A 26,704-nucleotide genomic window follows, 5' to 3' on the forward strand; every position below is an offset into this window, starting at 1 on the left:
GTAGGTCTGGTTTACTGACGCTAAGGAATCCCACAAAAGATTGCATGAAATTTAGACTATTTGAAGTTTCTCTATTTCTCTATGGAAAATAGGGTAATTGGTTCCAGACAGATGTAAGTTGGAAAGAAAAATATTGAATGTAATATAGTACATGAATAATAATGAAACATCAGTAATGAATAACAAGAATATCCTTAAAAAATGTATAGTTAAAACCACAGCTGTACACACAGAAGCCTTTATTGCACACATAAAAGCCTCACATGAATTGAATTTTGGGTCACATGAAACACAACCTGGTAACTATTTAAAGTTCACACTAAATTGAACAATATTCTTACAATATAATGCTGACTCTACTACAAACACCAAGAAGTCAAGGAGGATGAATTTCTTCAATCGCACAAAAACTCCGCTTGCTCCACAGTGGAACTTTTATGAAGAACTCTTGAAAAAGGAGATTGGACTGGACACCTGCATTGCTCTCAATGGGGATCACGCCAAACACGCTGGAGAAGGATGGAGGATCCAAGAGGCCTCAGCTCCCGAATGGATTGTTGTAGCTCAGGGCTGAACTGCGGGGTCTTTGGTGCGCTCTGAGCTTGGTGGTTTCCTTGCAGATGTTTCATTACTCAACTGCAGAACAGCATCACTGCTAATGATGTTACTTTGCATTGATAATGTTACCTAGTTGGGCAATGAAACATCTGCAAGAAAACAACCAAGCTCAGAGGACCCCAAGGTCCTCCCACCAGCTCTGGCTAAAGAGCCCCTTATTGTCTCAGTGCATGGAGCTTCTCATCCCTCCATCAGTTGAGAGGGAACCTCATCCATTCCTGTGCTGGACTGTGGCTGTCAATCTGCTAGGAAGTATTAAGCCTTGGCTTTCTGCAGCCTTCATCCATGACCTCCCTATCCAACCCTCAGAGAGGAGGCTGGGAAAGGGCTTTGACCATGGGTCAATAAATGCAGCTTCTCTGCTGTGGACCTCTTGCCTGCATTTCATCTCCCAAGGTGGGAACCAACCACTCAGGGACACTTCAAAGTTCCAGCAATCTACACAGCTGCTTTTTTGGGGAGCTGCTGGAAGATTTCGTTGGTGTTCCCCTTTACTGGATAGTAAAAATTTTATTTAAGTTCTCAGATTTTATTAATTCAAATATCTTCAGGCCTTAAGAGTGCTCTGCAATAACCACTGATGTAGTGCTTCTGTGACCCTCCATCATGAGCACATTAAACTACACACACACACACATATAAACACTAGCCTCACATTGAGTGAATTTTGGTCTGTGTGCTGCCACCACGTGGCTGTTTTGGAGAAATTACAATTACAATTCTTCCCTCCCCTTTCTGGGATGGACTTCCTCCTCCTTTGTCTCTGGAGAGAATCCCATCCTCCATTGTCCAGCTAACACTTGACAACAGGAGATGTGCAGACGCTGGGAATATTACCATTTTCTGACCTTGGAGATACCTTGGAAATGCTGTACAAACGTCATCTTAATCTACATGCAATAAAAGTATTTCTATATGATAAAGGGTGTTTCCACGAGTTCAAACTATCTGGAGAGAGCTGTTAATGTTAAGGAAATCTGCTTATCTAGACCTTAGAGGTCTTATCAAGAGATTAATTAATGCACAATGGCTTTGGATCCAGAATAGTCTGCATGAAACGCCTAAAAGGTCCTGTCTTTGGATTTGGGTTTGTGCGTGTATGGGGGTGCAAATTATTCATCCCATCAGTTGTGGGGGTCTGAAGGTGTTTTATTTATGAATATATTGTCCCAGTCTTTCTTAGTAGGTACAACATATCCATCTCTAAAGACTTGAGGAGTCTGCTTGAGGCTATTAAGAAAGACTGGGGCTGCTTTCTGCCTTTAATAAGATTTTTCTCCTTTTGGAGAAATATAATATTCTGCCTCTTTTTAATATTAAGAATAAAGAATATTTTAATTTGGGAAGGGGGGGCTTCCTACACTACCATCTTGACTTGTTTAATCCCCACCCCAGTCTGTACCATGAAAATAGTCCTCTTGATTATTTCAACAATAATTTTATTAGGGATTATATTCACAGATCAAACAAACTTAATCCAAGTATGCACAGTATATCAGTGAATATACCGTGTGTGCATTTACATATGAAAAAGACAATGTGAAAAAAAGAAAATAAATCCCTTGCCGGGAACCCGCTGCTGTGCAGCCGGGTTGAAGGGAACCTGCTGCTCGAGAGCAGCCAGGTTGATTTAGCCGTTGGTGAAGCTGGGCAGAGGCTGCTCCTGCCCAGGGTTGGCCTCCATGAAAGAAGGACACAGAGATCTCTCGGGGTGAGGGCTCCGCTGCTCCTGGGATGAACACCGAACCACGAGGAGCAGTGGACCTTGTTTATTTATAGTAAAAGCAACCAATCATGTTTTATTATTGTTCAAATAGACCAATCATGATTACACATGTGTTCTTCTAAACTATCCTGAAAAGACATTGGTGTAAATGGTAGATTCAAATACAGTAATGACCAATCATCTGCAGGAGGCGTCAGAATTTGCCTTATATGGAATAGCCAATGGTGTGAAAGAATTATGTAATCATGCCCTTATATGGCTGTAGCCAATGACATCTCTCCTAGGTTTCTTTGTCTACCAGGTTTATGGCTTACTTCCTTACACATGGTTCACTGAAGACTTTCCATGGCAGAAAAGTACTAGCCAGAAAAGTACTAGCCAGCTTCATGTATAGGAACAGAGATCATGGTTATTACAACAATCCCTCCAAAAAGAGTAAGAAAAAGAAATTTACCCTTTTCATCCTCAGCCAGAATATATTCAACATCAAGACTTTACAACCGGACGCATCTCCGTTCCACCCTTCTCCCCCGTTTTCTCCTCTCCAACTCTCCATTTCTCCACATTGATCAACAAAGGCTGAATAAGAATTAACAAAAATATCTGGGTGCCTTGAATTATGACTGTAGCAATTTATGACCAGAAATCCATTCCCAAATGTGGTCATAAGTTGAGGACTATTTGTACTCTGCAAAACATTACACATTCTCTCCAGTTATGACTTTTTTGTGTGATCATTCTGGTCAGGTACTCACGCCGCTATGTGAACAAAACATTCACACACTCCCAACGTTTACGCCCTTTTGTTTCACTGTGTGCTCTGGGATGGAACTGAGGTTAATTGACTAGGAAAAACATTTTTCCCACGCCAAAAATGGTAGGTTTTCCCTTCTGTCACTGTGTAAAATTCCTGGCAAACTGCAAGGTGTGACTTTTGAAAAAGGTTTTTCCCATATTGTTCACAACTGAAGAGATTTATCTCTGCAATGGACTTTCTGATGTATTTTATCTGTGATTTACAATGAAAAGTTTTCTCACGCTCTGCACACTTGGAAGGCCTCTTCCCTGCGTGACTTCTGGTGTGAAATGATGAAGGTTGGCCAAAACATTTCCCACACTCTAGGCATTTCTATGGTTTTTCTCCACTGTGGATTTGCTGATGCTTCAAAAGAGTCTTTTTCCGAGAAAAATATTTATTGCACTCTGAGCATTTATAGGGCGACTCCCCTGTATGGATTCGGCTGTGACCTCTAAGGGAACGTGATTCAGCAAATGATCTCCCACAATCTAAACATTTGTATTTTCTTTCCCCTGTGTGAATTTTTACATGACTTCTAAGGTTTGATGTGGTAGAATAAAATTGTCCACATTCGAAGCATTGATGTGGCTTCTCCCCTGTGTGGGTTTTATGATGATTCTGAAGGTCTCCCTGTTGGGCAAAACATTTCCCACATTCTAGGCATCTGTACGGCTTTTCCCCTGTGTGGGTTTTATAATGTGCCCAAAGGTTTCCTTTTTGAGAAAAACATTTCCCACATTCTAGACATCTGTACGGCTTTTCCCCTGTGTGGGTTTTATAATGTGCCCAAAGGCCTCCTTTGTGTCCAAAACATTTCCCACATTCTAGGCATCTGTAGGGCTTCTCTCCCGTGTGGACCCTCTGATGGCTTCCAAGGTGTGGTTTTTGGGAAAAGCATTTCCCACACTCTCCACATTTGAATGGCTTCTCCCCTGTGTGGATTCTCTGATGAACCTGAAGATGGGCTGGCAAAATAAAACTTTTCCCACATTCCATACATTTATGGGATAGCTCTCCTTTGTGCCATTTCTGGTGTGTCTGAAGTTCAGAAGAACAAATAAATCGCCTCTCACATTCTGGGCATTCAAAGGGTCTCTCTCCAGTGTGAAGTCTCTGATGTCGCACCAGGTTTGATTTCCTGGAAAAACATTTCCCACATTCGAGGCACTTTTCCTTCTTCTCCCATGTGTGTGTGTTGCAATGATTCCGAAGAGATGAACTCAGGGTGAAAGATTTCCCACACTCAAAGCATTTGTAAGATTTTATTCCCGCATGAATCTTCTCATGGACCCAAAGACTCGAATTGTGAGAAAAGCTCTTCCCACATTCCCAACACTTGTACGGTTTCTCCCCGGTGTGAATTCTCTTGTGGTCTCTGACATGGGATTTTTCACGGAAAAATTTCCCACATTCCAGACATTGATAGGGTTTCTCTCCGGTGTGGATTTTCTGATGTGTAAGAAGGTGTGACTTTCGACCAAAGCATAAGTCACATTCCTCACATTTATAGGGTTTTTGTCTGGGAGGGCTTCTAAGATCTTTGGGTTTTTCCCCAGAGAAGGATTTCTCACCCTCCAAACCTTCACTGGATCCACTTCTCACATGGATCTTCCTGTGGGTCAAAAGGAGGGACCAGCAAGGAAAGGATTTCCCACACTCTGAGCATTCATGGGTTCTTTCCTGGTCTTCCGGAGTGCTGCTTGTGTCTGACGGGGGATCCGAGAGTTTCCCAGGCTCCATCCTTTCAGGCAGCTGCTACCTTGTGCCGATTTTCTCCTGTCTGTTGATAGTTGGCTTGCAGGTCACCTTGATTTTCCTGCTGGTGGAATGAAAAAGAAGATGAGAGAAGTATTTCCTTTTGAGAGTGGTAGAGAGTCACAAAATCTTAGACTTGAATGGGACCATGAAGGTCTTCCAGTCCCACCCTCTGACCGGGACATGGGCACTCAGTACACCCGAGATGGAGCCCTCACAGCTCTAGGAAGCAAAACTCTTCTGCTGCTCATCGACTCTAACCTTGTTTCTTCTCCTAAGTCGAGGGGAAGAAGGTAGTCCTCATGACCACGATTGGGACTGGAATCTGGGTCGTTCAATGAAGCAGCTACTAAGTGAGGTGAGAGACCACCTGGCTAAAGAAGCTCAATGCCCACTCCTGATTGTGCCCATTAAGTGATCCTGAGGGATGCTAAGTGGAGGGCAGCCCTGGCAAAGGCTCTGGGGTTGCTCTTGGGTGGGGGGAGGTCCCGGGCACCTGGCACAGGGCACTATGAGTTTGGGGCTGCTGATGGGGGAGCCAAAGCTGTAGCCCCCCCTGCCTCCCCACAGGCCTGAGCCGCCTCAGCCTGGTCACGCAAAGAAATCCTGACCGACCGCAGTCCTGGGGCTAGAGCTGGCCCTTATGTGGAGGCGGGGGGGGAGAATTTCAGCCGTTTCAGCCAGCTGCACTGACCCCAGCCCAGCTCCACCGCTGGCAGGGAGAAATGCGACCTCCAACCCCAGACCAACGGCCTTTGCAGCCTTGCGCCGTTTTCCAAGCCGCATCTTCCATACCTTTTCTAGGCAACATTTCCCAAAGGATTTCCAGGTTTCTCCAGCATCCCCTCAGAATGAACGTGGCCTGAGGCTCCGTGGCCTCCCCTCTGCCGCCCGAGACACACCTATGCTTCTTCAGCAGGAAGTGCCACGCCTGCCATTGGCAAGAAGGCAAAGGGACGGAGCAGCCACTGGCTTCCCAGGTAAGAGTTTCTCCGTGGGGCCACACCTGGCTTATTCCACAACCCTTGGATGGGCTCCAGACTGTCTGAACTGAGATCATTCCTTTGCAATTCCTACTCAGATGGGAGAGAGGCCAACCGAATCCCTGGATCACAGTTGTCTGATACCCTAAGGACAATCAAGTCCAAACAAAACATTCTGTGTGTATTTCTCTCTGTGTGTATGTATTAGAAAGTGGACTTCAGTCAGAGCACCCGAAAAGAGACTCAACCCCAGAAGATCAGACAGGAATGGAGGAGGGGAAAATGGCTCAGATTTGGCATTTCATCCTTCCCCAGGCGCAACAGCCAAGCCATTCATAAAAGGACCTTTGCTGATCAGAGAAAATAAAGCTACAGACAGCTTCCCCAAAGCGAAATGAAAGATACGTTTACTCATCTTTAAAGTTGCAGCTATGAGGTCTCTGGGTCACTCGTTACTGCTCTGAATCAAGGCCAGGTATGATCCTCACCACTGACCGGTTCAATCTCGCCTGACCAATATTTCGGTAATTAAGCACAGCGTTCCTCAGTCGCTGACCTAACTGACTAATAGCCTAAACGCTTATGAGCATCTCTTGAAAGAAAAAACGAACCCCTTGACACGTCCACTGGGGAAGAGCAGAGGGCTAGTACTAGTAGCGCCAGAAAGAATGAAGCGACTGGGCCAAAGCCGAAAGGACGCTCAGCTGTGGATGTGCCTGGTGGTGAAAGGAAAGTCCGATGCTGTAAAGATTTTTTCTCCATAGGAACCTGGAATGTAAGATCCATGAATCAAGGAAAGCTGGACGTGGTCAAACAAGAGATGACAAGACTGAACATCGACATTTTAGGAATCAGCGAACTAAAATAGACAGGAATGGGTGAATTTAATTCAGATGACCATCAGGTATACTACTGCGGGCAAGAATCCCTCAGAAGAAATGGAGTAGCCTTCATAGTCAATAAAAGAGTAGGAAAAGCAATACTGGGATACAATCCTCAAAATGACAGAATGATCTCAGTTCGAATCCAAGGCAAACCATTCAATATCACAGTAGTCCAAGTCTATGCCCCAACCACCGGTGCTGAAGAGGATGAAATTGACCGGTTCTATGAAGCCCTATGAAGCCTTATAGAACTAACACCAAAAAATGATGTCCTTATCATCGTGGGGGATTGGAATGCTAAAGTAGGAAGCCAAAAGATAACCGGAATAACAGGCAAGTTTGGCCTTGGAGTACAAAATGAAGCAGGGCACAGGCTGATAGAATTTTGTCAAGAGAATACGATGGTCATAGCAAACACTCTTTTCCAACAACCCAAGAGACGGCTCTACACATGGACATCACCAGACGGTCAACACAGAAATCAGATTGACTATATGCTCTGCAGCCAAAGATGGAGAAGCTCTATACAGTCAGTAAAAACAAGACCAGGAGCTTACTGTGGCTCAGACAATGAGCTTCTCGTTGCAAAGTTTAGGCTTAAACTGAAGAAAGTAGGGAAAAGCACTAGGCCACTCAGGTATGAATTAAATCATATCCCTGTTGAATATACAGTAGAGGTGACAAATAGATTTAAGGAATTAGATCTGATAGACAGAGGGCCTGAAGAACTATGGACAGAGGTTCGCAACACTGCACAAGAGGTAGCAACCAATACCATCCCAAAGAAAAAGAAATGCAAGAAAGCAAAATAGCTGTCTGAGGAAGCTTTGCAAATAGCTGAGGAAAGGAGGGAAGCGAAAGGCCAGGGAGAAAAAGAAAGATAAGCCCAATTGAATGCAGAATTCCAGAGAATAGCTAGAAGAGATAAGAATGCCTTCTTAAATGAACAGAAATAGAAGAAAACAATAGAATAGGGAGGACCAGAGATCTTTTCAAGAAAATTGAAGGGAACGTTTAATGCAGAAATGGGCATGATAAAGGACCAAAATGGCTTGTTTCCTTTCCCCCAAACCCTCCGCTCCCCATTGCATTGAGGTCAGCTGCGTCAATACCACATTACAAATCCCAATCCAGGTTTTTTAAAGCTCCGTTTACTCCATTTTTTCAACTGCACTTGCGGGAGATGCACGCTCAGAGACTTCCTGCTTCTGACGGACCACAGAGAGACCTTCTGAAAGCAAATTCCCCCGAAGTTCCTTCCCGCATCCCCGCGGGGAGCCTTGGCCGGGGATCCCCTCCCCATTGCAATGGCGTCAGTTGCAGATCCAGCCCGGGGAGGGATCCCCCTTTGCCCCCCCCTGGAGGGAAGGGAGGGATCCGCTCCCTGCAGGCGACGCCAGAGCCGAATCTCCCCAAGGAAATCCCTGCAAGCCGAAGAGGGGGATCCCCAGCTACCTTTCTCCCGGCGGGGAAAAGATCTCCTGGCGGGAGGGGCGCCCCGAAGGCCGGAGGGAGGAGAGCAGCCAGGACTGCCCGGATCGGGATCCAGCAGTCTCTCCCGAGGGATCCGGCGCCGATCCTCCCGGGGAGGAGCGAGACACCCGGAAGGAAGCGGAGATCCAGCGAGTGGGAGGGTCGAGGGAGGGCGGGGCTTCTCTCTTCCTCTTAGGCTCCGCCTCCGCCTTGCAGCCCCGCCCCTTGGCCGCCCCCTCTCCTCCCCCTCCCTCCCTCCCTCCCGGGGTCTCCTCCGCGGCCGAGACGGGAGGGGAGGGGAAGCGGGGCAGGGTCCTCCGTGCAGCCGAGGTTGGGGAATCGCCTGGGGGAGGAAGGGGAAGAAGCCCCGAGCGGATCCCTTCTGGATCCCGAAGATCTCCAACTCCAGCTGCGCAGGAGCCCAGGAGAGAACAGACGGGGCCCCCCCTCTGTCTTCCCCTCCCTTCTGCCCGGAATCGGAGAGGCGCTGGGGATGCTGGGAGGAGGGGAGACAAACCATTATTAAACTGATAATTAACCCAGATCCTGACTGTTAACGATTTGCCATCTAGCCGGACCAGGAAGGGGGCCCAGTGGTTCAAATGGACCGATAAATCTTTTGCCAAATAGGGAAATAAGTCCATCGGAGAGTGAGTGAGTTAGTTGGTGGGTGTCTAAATTTGATAATAAAGAAATGAAAATAAATATGTTCAGGTGGTCCTCAGCTTAAAACTGTAAGGGAGTCTGCCTGTTATTGATCTGGGTCATGGCTTTTGTGAGCGAAGTCCGTCGTAACTTCAAACGGTCGCAGGCTGATGGCTGCCTGTGCTGAACTTCCACGGCCCCATAAGACCTGCCCAGCATCATGGTACCAGGTGCCTCTGGGGATCCAGGGGTCCGGATCAAGGTGCTCACAGGGACTCCCACCCTGTGCTTGGAGGGGGAGGGAAGATGCCAGGAGGCCCCTGAAGCAGCCAATAGGAGTCGGGCAGATCCCAGCTTCTGGGCACATCAGCAACTATGTCATAAAGGATGTTTCTATGAGATCAAGAGGGAAAAGGCCACTTTCACACTGAAACAGCCAGGAAAACTTTATGGTGTGTTGCGGCTGGGGATGAGATGCCATTTCACGGAGGACAGAGGAGAAGAGAATTAACCACAGTTCAGGACAACCAAGGAGTTAAGGTAGGTCTGGTTTACTGCCGCTAAGGAATCCCAGAAAAAGATTGCATGAAATTTAGTTTCTCTATTTCTCTATGGAAAATAGGGACAGATGTAAATTGGCAATAAAACTATTGAATATAATATGGTATATGAATAATAATGAAAAATCTCAGTAACAAATAACAATAATGTCCTTAAAAGTATTTAAAGTATTTAAATGTAAAGTTAAAACCACAGCTGTACATACAGAAGCCTTAACTGCACAAACAAAAGCCTGAGATTAATTGAATTTTGGATCACATGAAACACAACCTGGTAACCAGTTCACACTAAATTGAACATTGCACAATATTCTTTCAATATAATCCTGACTCTACTACAAACACCAAGAAGTCAAGGAGGATGAATTTCTTCAATCACACAAAAACTCCGCTTGCTCCACAGTGGAATTTTTATGAAGAACTCTTGAAAAAGGAGATTGGACTGGACACCTGCATTGCTCTCAATGGGGATCACGCCAAACACGCTGGAGAAGGATGGAGGATCCAAGAGGCCTCAGCTCCCGAATGGATTGTTTGTAGCTCAGGGCTGAACTGTGGGGTCTTTGGTGCTCTCTGAACTTGGTGGTTTCCTTGCAGATGTTTCATTACCTAATTAGGAAACAGCATCCCTGCTAACAATGTCACCTAGAACTGATAATGTTACCTAGCTGGGTAATGAAACAATTAACCAGTGGAACAACCTGCCTCCAGAGGTGGTGAATGCTCCAACACTGGAGGTTTTTAAGAAGAGACTGGACAGCCATTTGCCTAAAATGGTATAGGGTTTCCTGCCTGAGCAGGGGGTTGGACTAGATGACCTCCAAGGTCCCTTCCAACTTCTTCTTCTTCTTCTTCTTCTTCTTCTTCTTCTTCTTCTTCTTCTTCTTATTATTATTATTATTATTATTATTATTATTATTATTATTATTATTATGAAACATCTGCATAAAGAACTCTGATAAATTGAAAGATAAAAAGGACATATAATTCAAAGTTGCACTTCCTGTGACCTACAAAGTGTTTCCTAAGATGTGATTCAATTAATCATGAGTGTGTATTCTGGATCAAGCTGATTGTATCGTGAATAATCCCCTCGTTAAGACTCCTGTCTTAACTCCTGTCTTATAGGCAGATGCCATCACCTTTAACCGCCCTCTCCAGATAGTTGAACTCATGAAATACTTAGATCATCCAAAAATACCTTTATTCACATGTAGAGTAGAATACATCAAGTAAGGTGAGTTAGGAGATATTGTTGAGTATTTCAAGGTCAGAAGTTGGTAATAACTCAGAGCGCCTGCACATGGATCTGGAGCCCATGTCTGCTGGGAGCCCACGTCTGCTGTTATCACATGTTTGCTGGTTAATGGAGAATGAGCAATCTCCAGGGACAAAGGAGGAGGAAGTCCATCCCAGAAAGGGGAGGGAAGAGGAAATACATCATAGGGTAGGAGGGTCTGACTGCCCACATTGTAATTTCTCCAAAACAGCCAGGTGGTGGCAGCACACTCCCCGTCTGGTATTACATAATACCACCATATAAACCATATAACGGTAGTTATAAAATGCAAATACACGTTTGTAGTTCGCTAGTTGTCATAAAACACCTGAGATATAAGTAATAAACCTGAGAATATAGGAAATAAGCATGCATACATATAGGACATAAACCTGAGATATATAAAATAAACATGATATATGAGGCATAAAAACCTGAGAGATATACATATAAGACATAAAACCTAAGAGATACAAAAAATAACCATGCATACATATTGCAATAATAAGAACTGCCGTTATAGGCTTCAAATAATCTAGATGAAGTTCAAATAACTTGTCTTCTTGGAGTCATGATCCAACCAGGAAAGGCGACGAGTTCAGTCTTCAAGGACAAAAGCAGGACAGGTTCTGCAATGGTCTGATGAAAGTTTTTGGTGCCCTTCGATACTTGAGGTCGTTGGTCCTTAAACAGAACAAGGTCTCTAACTTGGGGATAGGAGTTAAGATGAGACCTTTGTAAATGGAGCGTGACTTTGATACTCCCCGCCATGTTGCTCCCCGCCATAATTCGAAGCAGAGTTGGATACAGGTGGTTGCTGTGGATTGCCTGGAAGTGGATCAGGATGCGTAGCTGTATCGTCTTCGTCGCTATCGCATTCTGTGCACTTGACAAAGGCTTTACAATTTTTTGAAAAATGGTAGCATATTCTAAGTTTTGGGGAACCTCTTTCCGCTCTTGTATAGTCATTGCTCTAAGCTGATGACATTTTCTAAGAGGGTGAGGCAGTTTGTGAACAGGACACTGATGATTGGGATCTTCATCCCCACCACCTGAATCGCTCCATTTTGGAGGAGATGGTACAGGATGTGAGTTACCATCACCTGAATCACTCCATAGAGGAGGGGATGGTACAGGAGGTGAAATGCTACCACCTGAATCACTCCATTGAGGAAGAGAGGATACAGGAGGTGAGATGTCCGTCTTTCTTGCAGACACAACTCCATGTGATTCTTTGTGTTGAGCTGCTGTGTTAACATACCTTGGTGATGGTGATCAAGCAGGCATACTGGATTCAGGGTAGTTGAAGCTGGGGTCATTGTTCGTCCAGGCGTGGTGGCTTATGAACCCGCAAAAATATGAGAATGGGGGGAAGGAAAAGAGTAGATCGAGTTCCTCTCTGGCGGTAAGGTTGAGATCATCAACAACAGCTTTGAAGGTTGCTCTCCAGGATCTGTAGTTTTCTGGACAGTCATCAGCGTGTCTGGCGTAATCAGGAAGGTCTGGTCTCTCACTCCTTGATGTCAAAGAAACTTGTGGGACCCCTTGGGTGGGGAAGTTCTCTGGTGAATAAGGGTGAGGCATACCAGGATAAAATGATGTTGCACGAGCGTTCAGCTGTGGTGTAGTCTCTAAAATTTGTGCTGGTTGTCGATTCAACCGTTGATCATTGCTGGAAGTTACGTCGTTGTTGGCAAGAGGTGATGCAGTTTGAAGTGTTGATGCACCTGCTTCTGGGCGTTGAAGAGGTGCAGGCCTTGGCAGGTGCGGGGCTTCTGTGCTGTTTGTAGGAAGCACAGTTGATGCACCTGTGCTGTGTTGTTGAAGAGAAGAGATGTAGGCCCTGGCAGGCATGGGGCTTCTGTGCTGTTCGTAGGAAGCACGGCTGACGCACCTGTGTTATTCTGTGATGGGTCTGATGAAGGTTTTTATGGTGCCTTGCTTTGCGACCTTTACCTCCACCTTACGTACCTTCCCATCATCGCTAAGAATGGCCTTCTCGATAAAGTCCCATGGACCACTCAATTCTTTGAACCACGTGCAGGCGCTGTGAGTTATTACCAACTTCTGACTATTCTGGATCAAGCTGATTGTATCGTGAATAATCTCCTCGTTAAGACTCCTGTGGTCTATATAGGCAGATGCCATCACCTTTAACCGCCCTCTCCAGATAGTTGAACTCATGAAATACGTAGATCATCCAAAAATACCTTTATTCACATGTAGAGTAGAATACATCAAGTAAGGTGAGCTAGGAGATATTGTTCAGTATTTCAAGGTCAGAAGTTGGTAATAACTCACAGCACCTGCACGTGGATCTGGAGCCCATGTCTGCTGGGAGCCCACGTCTGCTGTTATCACATGTTTGCTGGTTAATGGAGAATGAGCAATCCCCAGGGACAAAGGAGGAGGAATTCCATCCCAGAAAGGGGAGGGAAGAGGAAATACATCATAGGGCAGGAGGGTCTGACTGCCCACATTGTAATTTCTCCAAAACAGCCAGGTGGTGGCAGCACAGTGTGTCAGGCACCTGAAGATAGCTACCAAAGAACAACCGGATTCTGACTGCACAGTATGGCATAATTTGACTACAGTTGGAAAAAAAATCAGGTCCTGTTCCAAGCCGGGAGGACGCTGTAGAAATGAGCTGAAGGCAGGCTGCATTTTGGAAAGGAGGTCTCTTTATTTAGTTGCCAGAAACTTCAGGGACAGGAGCAAGTTTCTGGGGTGGCTGAGCAAATGGCTGGGCGAGTGGGTGGATCTCTATGGGGCTCCGAGACTTTGAAGTGGAAATGTTTCCAGGTTGTGCCATGAGGCGGGCTTTTGTGTCTTTTCCTAGTCAGAAGAGGGTGTTGGGTGATCCCTATTGTGCCTAGAACAGTGGTGGTGAACCTATGGCACGGGTGCCAGAGGCGGCACTCAGAGCCCTCTCTGTGGGCACCCTTGCCATGCCCCAGAAGTGGCAACTGTCCCACTTCAACCAGCCGCCTGCTAAGTCGCCAAGGTCCCATGTGGCCGAATGCATCCCGGCACGGCTGGTTTCCCTCCCGCCACATCCCGTCCCTCCTGGCCTCGCACGCTCTCCTTTTCCCAGGCATGACCCACTGCATAGCTGTTGCCTGACCATCCATCTTGGAGGCAACATCTTTGAACTGGGCTGCAGAGTGCCAGAGTGCGCTGGTCGATGGGCCGGCAGGCTATGGCTACTGACAGACACCGTCGGCCCCCATGCGCTCGCTGGCCTCTGAGTGTGGGGGCCGATAGTATCAGGCAGCAGCTGCTCCAGCCCTTGCCTTGTCCCATGGCAATGGCACCCCCACCCTGCCTCCTGCCTACCGCCCCACCTGCCAGAGACCTCCTGGATCTCCCCCAACCCTTCCCACCCCCCACAGGTGTCCCTCCCCATCAGCAACATTGAGGTGACCACACCCACCTTGGCCACACCCACCCAATCTGCTATGACCACCACAGCCATGCCGACCCAGTGGGCCACACCCACCTGGCACCCAGTGATAAATAAGTGGGTTTTGGGTTGCCGTTTGGACACTCGGTCTCTAAAAGGTTCGCCATCACTGGCCTAGAAGGTCCTGTCTTTGGATTTGGGTTTGTGAGTGGGGGTGCAAATTCTTCATCTCATCAGCTGTGGGGCCCTGAAGGTGTTTTATTTATGAACGGATCAGCCCAGTCTTTCTTCATAGGTACAAAATATGTCGATTGGTGGCCCCCAGGGGGAGGGCGTTTTCTGTGGGCGCGCCAGACCTATGGAACTGCTTGCCGGTTGAGCTCCGGATGGCTCCCGACCTTTACTCCTTCCGACGCGATCTAAAAACCTATCTATTTCAACAATCCGGCCTGGTCTGATGGGTTTGGGGTTTGGATTTGATTTTAACATAGTTTAAATTGTTGTATTATATTGGGCATAATTATTTAATCTTTTTTAACTTTTGTATTTATATTTCGATATTTATTGCCCTGTACACCGCCCTGAGGCCTTCGGGAGAAGGGCGGTATAAAATTTTAATAAATAAATAAATAAATAAATAAATAAATAAATAAATAAATAAATTTCTAAAGATTTGAGAATTCTGCTTGAGGCTATTAAGCCTCAAGCTATTAAGCTGCTTTTTGCCTTTATTTGGATTGTTCTCCATTTCTCCTTTTGGGGAAATATAATATTCTGCCTCTTTCTAACATTAAGAATAAAGAATATTTTAATTTGGGGAGGGGGGCCTTCCTATACTACCATCTTGACTTGTTTAATCCCCGCCCCAGCCTGTACCCTGAAAATAGTCCTCTTCATTATTTCAACAATAATTTTATTAGGGATTAGGTTCACAAATCAAACAAACTTAATCCAAGTATGTACAGTATAAGTGAATATACCGTGTGTGCATTTACATATGAAAAAGACAATGTGAAAAAAAAACAATAATTGCCTCCAAAAAAGAGAGCAAGAAAATGAAATTTACCCTTTTCATCCTCAGCCAGAATATATTCAACATCAAGACTTTACAACCGGACACATCTCCGTTCCACCCTTCTCCCCGTTTTCTCCTCTCCAACTCTCCATTTCTCCACATTGATCAACAAAGGCTGAATAAGAATTAGCAAAAATATCTGGGTGCCTTGAATTATGACTGTAGCAATTTATGACCAAAAATCCATTCCCAATTGTGCTCATATGTTGAGGACTATCTGTACTCTCCAAAACATTACACATTCTCTCCAGAGTTATGACTTTTTTGTGTGATCATTCATGCCGCTATGTGAACAAAACATTCTCACACTCCCAACGTTTACGCCGTTTTGCTTCACTGTGTGCTCTGGGATGGAACTGAGGTTAATTGACTAGGAAAAACATTTTTCCCACGCCAAAAATGGTAGGTTTTCCCTTCTGTCACTGTGTAAAATTCCTGGAAAATTGCAAGGTGTGACTTTTGGAAAAAGTTTTTTCCCAGATGGTTCACGACTGAAGAGATTTATCTCTGCTATGGACTTTCTGATATATTTTATCTGTGATTTACAATGAAAAGTTTTCTCACGCTCTGCACACTTGGAAGGCCTCTTCCCTGCGTGACTTCTGGTGTGAAATGATGAAGCTTGGGCAAAACATTTCCCACACTCCAGGCATTTCTATGGTTTTTCTCCAGTGTGGATTCGCTGATGCCTCAAAAGAGTCTCTTTCTGAGAAAAATATTTATCACACTCTGAGCATTTGTAGGGTGTCTCACCTGTATGGATTCGGCTGTGGTTTCTAAGGGAATATGAATAAACAAAAGTCCTCCCACAGTCTAAACATTTGTATTTTCTTTCCCCAGGGTGAATTCTTACATGACGTCTAAGGTTTGATGTGGTAGAATAAAATTGTCCACATTCGAAGCATTGATGTGGCTTCTCCCCGTGTGAGTTTTATGATGTCTCCAAAGGTTTCCTTTGTCAGCAAAACATTTCCCACATTCAATGCATCTATATGGCTTCTCTCCGGTGTGGACCCTCTGATGCCTTTTAAGGCTATGTTTTAGGGTGAAGCATTTTCCACACTCCCCACATTTGAATGGCTTCTCCCTCGTGTGAGTTTTATGATGTCTCCAAAGGTTTCCTTTGTGAGCAAAACATTTCCCACATTCAATGCATCTATATGGCTTCTCCCCTGTGTGGGTTCGCTGATGCATCAAAAGAGTATATTTGCAAGAAAAATATTTATCGCACTCTGAGCATTTATAGGGCGACTCCCCTGTATGGATTCGGCTGTGACCTCTAAGGGAACGTGAGTCAGCAAATGTTCTCCCACAGTCTAAACATTTGTATTTTCTTTCCCCTGTGTGAATTTTCACATGACTTTTAAGGGCAGATGAGGTACGATAGAATTGTCCACATTCAAAGCATTGATGTGGCTTCTCCCCCGTGTGGGTTTTATGATGACTCCAAAGGCTTTCTTTGTAAGCAAAACATTTCCCACATTCAATGCATCTATATGGCTTCTCTCCGGTGTGGACCCTCTGATGGTTTTTAAGGCTATGTTTTAGGGTGAAGCATTTTCCACACTCCCCACATTTGAATGGCTTCTCCCCTGTGTGGGTTCTCTGATGAATCTTAAGATGGGTTGGCGAAATAAAACCTTTCCCACATTCCATGCATTTATAGGGTAGCTCTCCTTTGTGCCATTTCTGGTGTGTCTGAAGTTCACAAGAAAACATAAATCGTCTCTCACATTCTGGGCATTCATAGGGTTTTTCTCCAGTGTGAAGTCTCTGATGTTGCACCAGGCTTGATTTCCTGTAAAAACATTTCCCACATTCGAGGCACTTTTCGTTTTTCTCCCCTCTGTGTGTTTTCTCATGAGTCCGAAGACCTGAACTCTGGGTGAAAGATTTTCCACACTCAAAGCATTTGTAAGATTTTATTCCTGCATGAATCTTCTCATGGGCCCAAAGATATGAACTCCGAGAAAAGCTCTTCCCACATTGCCAACACTTGTAAGGTTTCTCCCCAGTGTGAAGCATCTCGTGGTTTCTGACATGGGATTTTAGACGGAAAAATTTCCCACATTCCAGACATTGATAAGGTTTCTCTCCGGTGTGTATTTTCTGATGTGTAAGAAGGCTTGACTTTCGACCAAAGCATAAGCCACATTCCTCACATTTATAGGCTTTTCGTCTGGGGGGGCTTCTAAGATCTTTGGGTTTTTTTCCAGAGAAGGATTTCTCATCCTCCAAACCTTCACTGGATCCACTTCTCACATGGATCTTACTGTGGGTCAAAAGGAGGGACCGGCAAGGAAAGGATTTCCCACACTCTGAGCATTCATGGGTTCTTTCCTGGTCTTCCGGAGTGCTGCTTGTGTCTGACGGGGGATCAGAGAGTTTCCCAGGCTCCATCTTTTCGGGCACCTGCTACCTTGTGCCGATTTTCTCCTGTCTGTTGATAGTTGGCTTGCAGGTCACCTTGATTTTCCTGCTGGTGGAACGCAAAAGAAGATGAGAGAAGTATTTCCTTTTGAGAGTGGTAGAGAGTCACAAAATCTTAGACTTGAAAGGGACCATGAAGGTCTTCCAGTCCCACCCTCTGACCGGGACATGGGCACTCAGTACACCTGAGATGGAGCCCTCACAGCTCTAGGAAGCAAAACTCTTCTGCTGCTCATCGACTCTAACCTTGTTTCTCCTCCTAAGTCGAGGGGAAGAAGGTAGTCCTCATGACCACGATTGGGACTGGAATCTTGGTCATTCAATGAAGCAGCTACTAAGTGAGGTGAGGGACCACCTGGTTAAAGAAGCTCAATGCCCACTCCTGATTGTGCCCATTAAGTGATCCTGAGGGATGATAAACGAAGGGCTGCTCTGGCAAAGGCTCTGGGTGTGCCCTGGGTTGGGGGCAGGTCCTGGGCACCTGGCACAGGGCACTATGAGTTTGGGGCTGCTGAAGGGGGAGCCAAAGCTGTAGCCCTTCCCTCACCGCAGGCCTGAGCCACCTCAGCCTGGCCACGCAAAGAAATCCTGACTGACCGCAGTCCTGGGGCTAGAGCTGGCCCTTATGTGGAGGCGGGGGGGGGGGAATTTCAGCCGTTTCAGCCAGCTACACTGACCCCAGCCCAGCTCCACCGCTGGCAGCGAGAAATGCGACCTCCAGCCCCAGACCAATGGTCTTTGCAGCCTTGCGCCATTCTCCAAGCCGCATCTTCCATACCTTTTCTAAGCTTCCCCAAAGTGAAATGAAAGATATGTTTAATCACCTTTAAAGTTGCAACTAAGAGATCCCTAGATCACTTGTTACTGCTCTGAATCAAGGCCAGGCATGATCCTCAGCACTGACCGGTTCAATTTCGTCTGACCGATTTGATCTCACCTGACCGACTGGCCCTTTGTGCAGGAAGCTGCTTCTCCAACCAGGCCTCGATTTCCAAATTATCTAGAATGGAGTTTGTGGGTCCCGATCCAAGAACGCCCCTTCTCCTCTGTGGAGCTCAAGGCCACATCTTCACACACCTCCTGCAAAGGGAAAGGAAAAAGGCTCAGATGCCGAGAGTAATGCTGAACATAATCTGTAAGTGACCCGGAAGAGGGAGGAGAAAATAGGATTATTTCTTCACAATAGAAAATAATGGAGATAGAATCATTATTCAGGAAGATATTGATGAGCCAAAACGGAGAGAAACCAGCAAGATGAAGTCCAACAGGGACCAATGCAGAGTTGTGAGTAGGAAAAACTCAGTGGAAGATGAGAGAGATCAGGTGGGGCACAGCATGTGTGAAGAGGGCTGCTCTTTCTTAAGCTTTTTGGAGAATGCAAAGCCACAAAGATTCCAGGTCTCTGCAGCTGCCTCCAATAGGCGTTTTGAAAAATATTTAAAATTATGGAAGGCAGCCTTCTAGCCATCAGCTTGTTCTATTACCTGCTTTACAAGGCCAGCCTCAAAACCTCCTTAAAACTTCTGCTTTGTAAAATATCCACCACGAAGGGGCTGCCTCATCACAGCCTCCTCAGGGCAAAAAAAAAAAAGTGGGGGGGGGAAATGCTTTTTAGGGATTCCACACAATCTTTTAAAGCAGAAGCAAAGTAACTCTTCACATAAACACAAAGGGTTTCCTTGCTGGCCTTTTAAGCTGAGCACAAAAAAGAGGATCTCACCTGGGATCAATTCACTCCATTTAAATTTGTTTTCTTTCCCCCCAAACCCTCCCCTTCCCCATTGCAATGGCGTCAGTTGCAGATCCAGCCCGGGGAGGGATCCCCCTTTGTCCCCCAGGAGGGAAGGGAAGGGATCCGCTCCCTGCAGGCGACGCCAGAGCCGAATCTCCCCAAGGAAAACCCGGCAAGCCGAAGAGGCGGATCCGCAGCTACCTTTCTCCCGGCGGGGAAAAGCTCTCCTGGCGGGAGAGGCGCCCCAAAGGCCGGAGGGAGGAGAGCAGCCAGACCGGCCCGGAGAGGGATCCAGAAGCGGAGATCCAGCGAGGGAGGGCGGGGCTTCTCTCTTCCTCTCGGGCTCCGCCTCCGCCTTGCAGCCTCGCCCCTTGGCCGCCCCCTCTCCTCACCCTCCCTCCCGGGCTCCCCTCCGTGGCCGAGACGGGAGGGGAGGGGAAGCGGGGCAGGGTCCACCTTGCAGCCGAGGTTGGGGGAGCGCCTGGGGGAGGAACGGAAAGACCCCCGAGCGGATCCCTTCTGCATCCCTAACATCTGCAACTCCAGCTGCGCAGGAGCCCAGGAGAAAACAGACGGGGGGGGAGGAGAGTCCACCCAGGGCCCCCCCTCTGCCTTCCCCTCCCTTCTGCCCAGAATCGGAGAGGCGCTGGGGATGCTGGGTCCCTGCTTCCCTCCCAAGGATAAAAACACTTGAGCCACTGCTGGGCTTCGGGGTCTCCCGATTCACACAGAGACTTAAACACTGTTTGTAGGGCCCTGAGGAGACCCCTTCTTATTCTCTACCCCACCCCTCCCTTGACACCTAATGTTCATTTGGGTCTCTTAAGGATATTTCAACTTTTGAATATATATTAAGCTTATTTGGCCGGTTCACAAGCTCCAAACATTATCAAATGTCACCTTTAGATGCCTTAAGAGCAGCTCACCTGCCTGGAGGATGCAGAGTTGTTGGATCACAACTCCCATCAAGTCCAGCAGGCAAGGCGTTATGGGAGTAGAAACCCAGCCTTCATGGAGAAGGAGAAATGTAAGGATCCAAATACATATTTAAGACCAGAACTTGTTCTAGGTCAGTGTGGCTGGCAAGTGCCATTTGCAAGGAGCAGCTGAAGAAACGGAGGAGATGTTGGAATAACCATGATCTCTCTGTTCCTATACATGAAGCTGGCTAGTACTTTTCTACCCTGGAAAGTCTTCAGTGAATCATGAATAAGGAAGTAAACAAAGAAACCTAGGAGAGATGTCATTGGCTACAGCCATATAAGGGCATAATTACAGAATCTTTCACACCATTGGCTATTCCATGTAAGGCAAATTCTGACGCCTCCTGCAGGTGATTGGTCATTACTGTATTTGAATCTACTATTAACACCAATGACTCCTTTCAGGATAGGTTTAGAAGAGCACGTGTGTACTTAAATCATGCAGGATTGGCACGATGTAACCATGTAATCATGATTGGTTAATTTGAACTATAAATAAACGAGGTCCACCGCTCCTCGTGGTTCGGTGTTCATCCCAGGAGCAGCAGGGCCCTCACCCCGAGAGATCTCTGTGTCCTTCTTTCATGGGCGCCAACCCTGGGCGGGAGCAGCCCCTGCCCAGCTTCACCAGCAGCTAATTATTCTCAACCCGGCTGCACAAGCAGCAGGTTCCCAGCATTCATTTCTGCACATTCCACATTCCTGGTAGCATACCTAATAAAAATAATTCAGGATTAAATGTTACATGTTCTCCTAATATATTTTCTCGCCAAGTATGTATTTTCCTCCAATAAGCTTTTACTTTATCACATGTCCACCAAAGAATGATAATATGTACCTATAATACATTTACATTTCCAACATTTACCTGATACATTTTTAAACATTTTTGCTCTTTGGTCATTCGGGTTTTTCCCCACGTAGAATTGAAGGTATAAGAGCAACGTTTCGACGAAATCTCATCCGTCATCCTCAGGCTGGTGGCTTCAGCTTCGTTCTTCATATATATATATATATATATATATATGTGTGTGTGTGTGTGTGTGTGTGTGTGTGTGTGTGTGTGTGTATGTGTGTAAATTACTAACAAAGAATTAAGGGAGGCTGAGATGCATTTCTGACTCATTAGTCTTCATCAGTCAGTCATACCCTTCTGAGATTCGAACCTGGGTCTCAGCCTCCCTTAATTGTTTGTTAGTAATTTACACAAATATATGAACTGTCCGGTGTGACTACAGCCTGTTCGATGGCCTTTGAGATAAGGCTGAAAACAGGAAATAAAGATTTGCCCCATGTTTGGGGCCTAGCAAGGTAATCTAAGAGTTAACATAACACACACACACACACACACACACACACACACATATATATATATATATATATATATATATATATATATATATATATATATATATATATATATATATATATATATATATATATATATATATATATATATATATATATATATATATATATATATATATCCTACCTTATTCCGCCTTCTGGTGTAGTGAAATTGCATAAAGCTTTCTTAATTCCATTGTTCGAGGTTCCTTGGCATTTTCTACCCTACCCAGGACCCCTTTTTTTTCTTGGAGCGCTTCAATAAAAGGCAACAAAACCTGCACTTCGTGTCTGCTCTTCTTCATCGGCCTCAGCACCAGGCGGCGGCGGGGGGGGCTAGGGAGGAAGAAGGGGGTCCCCTCGGGGCCCTACAAACAGTTTGTAACTCACTGTGTGAAAACGGGGCATCCCGAAGCCCAGCAGGGGAGAGAGGGACAGAGCATCCCCAGCGCCTATCTCCGATTTCGGGCAAAAGGGAGAGGGTTAGGGTTAGGGTTAGGGTTAGGAGTTGGAGTTGGAGATCTTAGGAATCCAAAAGGGATCCGCTCAGGGCTTCTTCCCGTTCCTCCCCCAGGCGCTCCCCCAACCTCGGCCGTGGAAGGGGAGCCCGGACCGTCTGGAGCTGCCCCTGCCTTCTTCCCCGCCCCACACACACACAAGTCTTCCTCGGGGTCCGCATCCGCCCCCACCTCGCCGCCCTCTTCACCCTGCGGGAAACGCCGCTACAATGTCGCGTGGTCGCACAGAGAGACGGACACTTGAGCTGGGTAGTACTTCTTTATTTGGATCCGGAATGAAGCTGGCAAAAGGGGTTTACCTGGCGTTTCTTATACCTGCCCAGGTGAATGGTGACCAATGGATTTGAACCTGGGCTTCCCGCCAGTGCAGGTGGCCAATAGGTTTAAACCCTGGCTTCCCGCCAGAGCTGACCATGCCTGGGGCTGTCAATGACTCACTCTATTCAGGCTTTCCCGCCTAAGCAGTTATAGCCTGGAGCTGTCCAGCCCCCTGCTGTGCTGGTATTTCCTGTGTATGCTTAGCAGCATACACTACACCCGCAATCCTCGCTATTCGTTCCGTGAGTCCTTGGCGGCCGTCGCGGAGCTTCAGTCTCCGTCTAAATGCCGGAGCAGGCGGCAGCCCCGCCCGGGTAGAACGGAGCACTCTTCGCATGGGCAGAGGAACCCCGGACTGGGAAGGCTAGTGAGGAGAGGGAGGGGGAGGAGCTGAGAATGCAAAGGGGCGGGGTTGTACGGCGTGGGCAGAGCCCAGACGGAGAGCAGAAGCCCCGCCCCCACGCACCCACTGGCTGGATCTCCGCTTCTCTCGGCGTTTCCCACTTGGTCCTGGCAGGATCATCGCTGGATCCCTCGGGAGAGGCTTCTGGATCCCGCTCCGGACAGGTCTGGCTTCTCTCCTCCCTCCGGCCTTTGGGGCGCCCCTCCCGCCAGGACAGCTTTTCCCCGCAAGCAGAAAGGTAGCTGCGGATCCGCCTCTTCGTCCTGCAGGGATTTCCTTGGGGAGATTCGGCTCTGGCGTCGCCTGCAGGGAGCGGATCCCTCCCTTCCCTCCAGGGGGGCAAAGGGGGGGTCCCTCCCCGGGCTGGATCTGCCCCCTCCTCGCCCGGCCGAGGCTCCCCGCGCGGCTCCGGGTGGATCCGGGAAGGAGCTTTTGGGGAAGTTGCTTTCAGAAGGTTTCTCTGTGGTCCGTCAGACCAGGAGGTTTCCGCGCGTGCATATATCCTGGCAGGTGCAGTTGCAAAAAAAAAAATGGAGCAAGCGGAGCTTTAAAACATTTATGGAGATTTGTAACGTGGTATTGAAAGGGAGAAAGTATTCTTCAGAATTTTCTAATGAGTCTAAAGGTGGTCAGAAGAAGCAGAAGCCAACTCACGATCATATAATAATAATAATAATAATAATAATAATAATAATAATAATAATAATAATAATAATAATAATAATAATAATAATAATAATAATATACAGGGTTGACAGGTGCAAAAGTGAAAAAGCAGAGGTCGCTAGCTAACTGGAAATTGCAAGCGGACGAAATATCGAAATAACTATAGGAGCCGAGAGCTTTTGCTAACGGAAAATTAGATGGTGAAAGATAAGATATGAACAAAGGGGCTTCCTGGAACGTAGGAAGGCATCGTGGTTGGGCCCAAGTAGGTATCGGATGATTAGATAATGGGCATTGAGTGCGACAGGGGTGGGGGGAATCTGCGTGTGTGTGTGTGGATATAAAATAATAATAATAATAATAATAATAATAAGAAGAAGAAGAAGAAGAAGAAGAAGAAGTTGGAAGGGACCTTGGAGATCATCTAGTCCAACCCCCTGCTAAGGCAGGAAACCCTATACCATTTCAGGCAAATGGCTGTCCAGTCTCTTCTTAAAAACTTCCAGTGCTGGAGCATTCACCGCTTCTGGAGGCAGGTTGTTCCACTGGTTAGTTGTTCTAACTGTCAGGAAGTTTCTCCTTAGTTCTAGGTTGCTTCTCTCCTTGACTAGTTTCCATCCGTTGCTTCTTGTCCTGCTTTCAGGTGCTTTGGAGAATAGCTTGACTCCCTCTTCTTTGTGGCAGCCCCTGAGATATTGGAACACTGCTATCATGTCACCCCTCACCCTTCTCTTCATTAAACTACACATACCCACTTCCAGCAACCGTTCCCTATATGTTTTAGCCTCCAGCCCCCTAATCATCTTTGTTGCTCTTCTCTGTACTCGTTCTAGAGTCTCGACATCTTTCTTACATCGTGGTGACCAAAACTGGATGCAGTATTCCAGGTGTGGCCTTACCAAAGCATTGTAAAGTGGTATTAGTACTTCACTTGATCTTGATTCTATCCCTCTCTTAATGCAGCCTAGCACTGTGTTGGCTTTTTTGGCAGCTGCAGCACACAGCTGGCTCATATTGAAGTGATTGTCCACTAGGACTCCGAGATCCCTCTCACAGTGTCAAAATGTGTCAAACAGCTTTTTAAGGCGTGGCTGATCTCCTGTGTGTGTTTCAGTCCACCAAGCCTTTGCAAAGGCTTCCTTTTGAATATTTATTTTATTTTATTTTATTAAATTTATATACAGCCCTATTCCTGTAGGACTCATAAAACTCTGTTGCTGGGATTCCACGGGAGTTTGTTTGTTTGGGGATCTTGAGCCACCTTCCAAAGAGTATTAAGGCAATTGACCTCATTGCAAGGGGGGGAGGGGAGGGATTGGGGGGGAGAAAACAAGTTGAAATTGACTGAATTGAGCTCATGTTTTCTTAACCCACCTCTTTTTTATTTTTTATTTTGGTGCTCAGCTTAAAAAAAGGCCAGCAGGGAAACCCTTTGTTTTTATGCAAATGTTTTACCTTGCTCCTACTTTTAAAAGCTGTGTGGAATCTCTAAAAAGCAGTATTTTCCTTTTTTTTTTTGGCCCTGAGGAGGCTGGCACCCACTCGAGACTGGTAGAGCTGCTCTCCTCCCTCCGGCCTTTGGGGCGCCCCTCCCACCAGGAGAGCTTTTCCCCGCCAGGAGAAAGGTAGCTGCGGATCTGCCTCTTCGTCCTGCAGGGTTTTCCTTGGGGAGATTTGGCTCCAAGGGGGGCAAAGAGGGATCCCTCCCCGGGCTGGATCTGCCCCCTCCTCGCCTGGCCAAGGCTCCCCGTAGGGATCCGGGTGGATCTGGGAAGGAGCTTTTGGGGAAGTTGGTTTCAGGAGGTCTCTTTGTGGTCCGTTTGAACAGCTTCCCTTTTCGTCAAGAGCAGAAAAACGGAGCTTTAATAGATTTATTGAGATTTGTAAGGCGGTATTAAAACGGGCTGAGCTCGTTGCAGCAGCGAGGGGAGTCTTTGGGGGAAATCAAAGGTTTAAAGGTTTAAGTTAACTGAATGGAATTGTCTTAACCCACAAAAAAGATCCTCTTTCTTTGAGCTCAGCCTAGTAAAAGGCTAAAAATAAAAAATAAAATTTTTTTCCTTTGTATGGTAATGTTTACTTTGCTTCCGCTTTAAAAAAGCCGAGGAGAATTTCTAAACTTTTATGATTTTTCTTGTTTTACCCAGAAGAGGCTGTGATGTGGCAGCCCCTTCTTGGGGGGTTGTTTTTCAAAGCACCACCCAGGAAGTTTTCAGGCTGGTCTTGTGAGCAGGTAATAAAAACAAGCTGATTGATGGCCAAAAGGCTGCCTTTCCTAATTATAAATATTTTTATGAAACACCTGCCTGGAATCTTTGTGGCCTCCCAGCCTCCAAAAAGATCAGGAAAGTGCAGCCCTTTCAGTGAGAATTGCAGTGAGAATCGTGTGAGAAGCCAATTCTTCCTGCTCAGCAGAGAATTCACAGGGGAGGCAGACCTTATAAATACGTCTGGGAAAAAGTTCAGCCACATCTCCGTCCTCATTGCTTTCCAGAGAATTGATAGAAGGCCAAATCCTTACAGCTACTCGGAGCCTCTCTCGGTGGAGAAGATTGGTGCCGGAAGGGATCTGGGCAGATCCCCCTTAGCAACAGCATCTGGGAGCAGAGACACAATAAACATTGGGAAATGGTCATAAACTGCAGCTGTCCGTGGACGAGAGACTGGGGTTTCCAGGTAACTGGACCCTATTTTGCAACTTTTTTCATGGCGGTTGTTAAGCAAATTGTTAGATGTTTAGTGCCAGCCATTGGCAGTTCCCCAAAAGGGTCATCAGATGGAGGCAAAGAGACTTCTTTGCTTCCACTGATGAGCCAAGGGTCCCAGACCCACAGCCCCATTGGTGAGAGAGTTTTATGGTCAAGGAGGGGCCAAGACCCCCCATAAATACCTCTGCACGAGGGGCTGCTCTTTGTTCTCTTTTTTCCATCTTCTGATTCTACTTCTTGTTCTGCTTCTACTCCTAGTTAGTTTAGTCATGTAATCCTAGCTTGTTTTATTTTATTTCTCTCTCACATGCAGGCATGAATGCTTTCATGCCAAGTATTTCTTTCTCTTTGATCTATCATGAATAAAGCTAACATGATTGCATCTCTGCGTGATGCCTT

The 26,704-nt window shown here is 46.5% G+C and overlaps 2 protein-coding genes across 6 annotated transcripts in view; both read left to right on the forward strand.

Moving 5' to 3' along the window:
- Positions 1-26,704, forward strand: part of LOC308661208 (uncharacterized protein) — a 259,267-nt gene that overhangs the window by 222,634 nt on the left and 9,929 nt on the right. For 2 of the 5 annotated variants that reach the window (XM_081316077.1, XM_081316080.1), the window contains exon 1: positions 23,083-23,169. The exons of 2 other annotated variants lie outside the window; for them this stretch is intronic. The gene's annotated coding sequence lies outside the window, so the exon portion shown is untranslated. Of the gene's footprint in view, positions 1-23,051; positions 23,170-26,704 lie in introns of those variants that run through there. One more of the 5 variants, XM_081316079.1, reaches the window with a different exon arrangement.
- LOC308661196 (uncharacterized protein) overlaps positions 1-26,704 on the forward strand; it is a 118,797-nt gene that overhangs the window by 46,394 nt on the left and 45,699 nt on the right. The gene's annotated exons all lie outside the window — the stretch shown is intronic.

The sequence above is a fragment of the Vipera berus genome (assembly GCF_964194415.1).
Source record: "Vipera berus genome assembly, chromosome: 2".
Lineage (NCBI taxonomy): Eukaryota > Metazoa > Chordata > Lepidosauria > Squamata > Viperidae > Vipera > Vipera berus.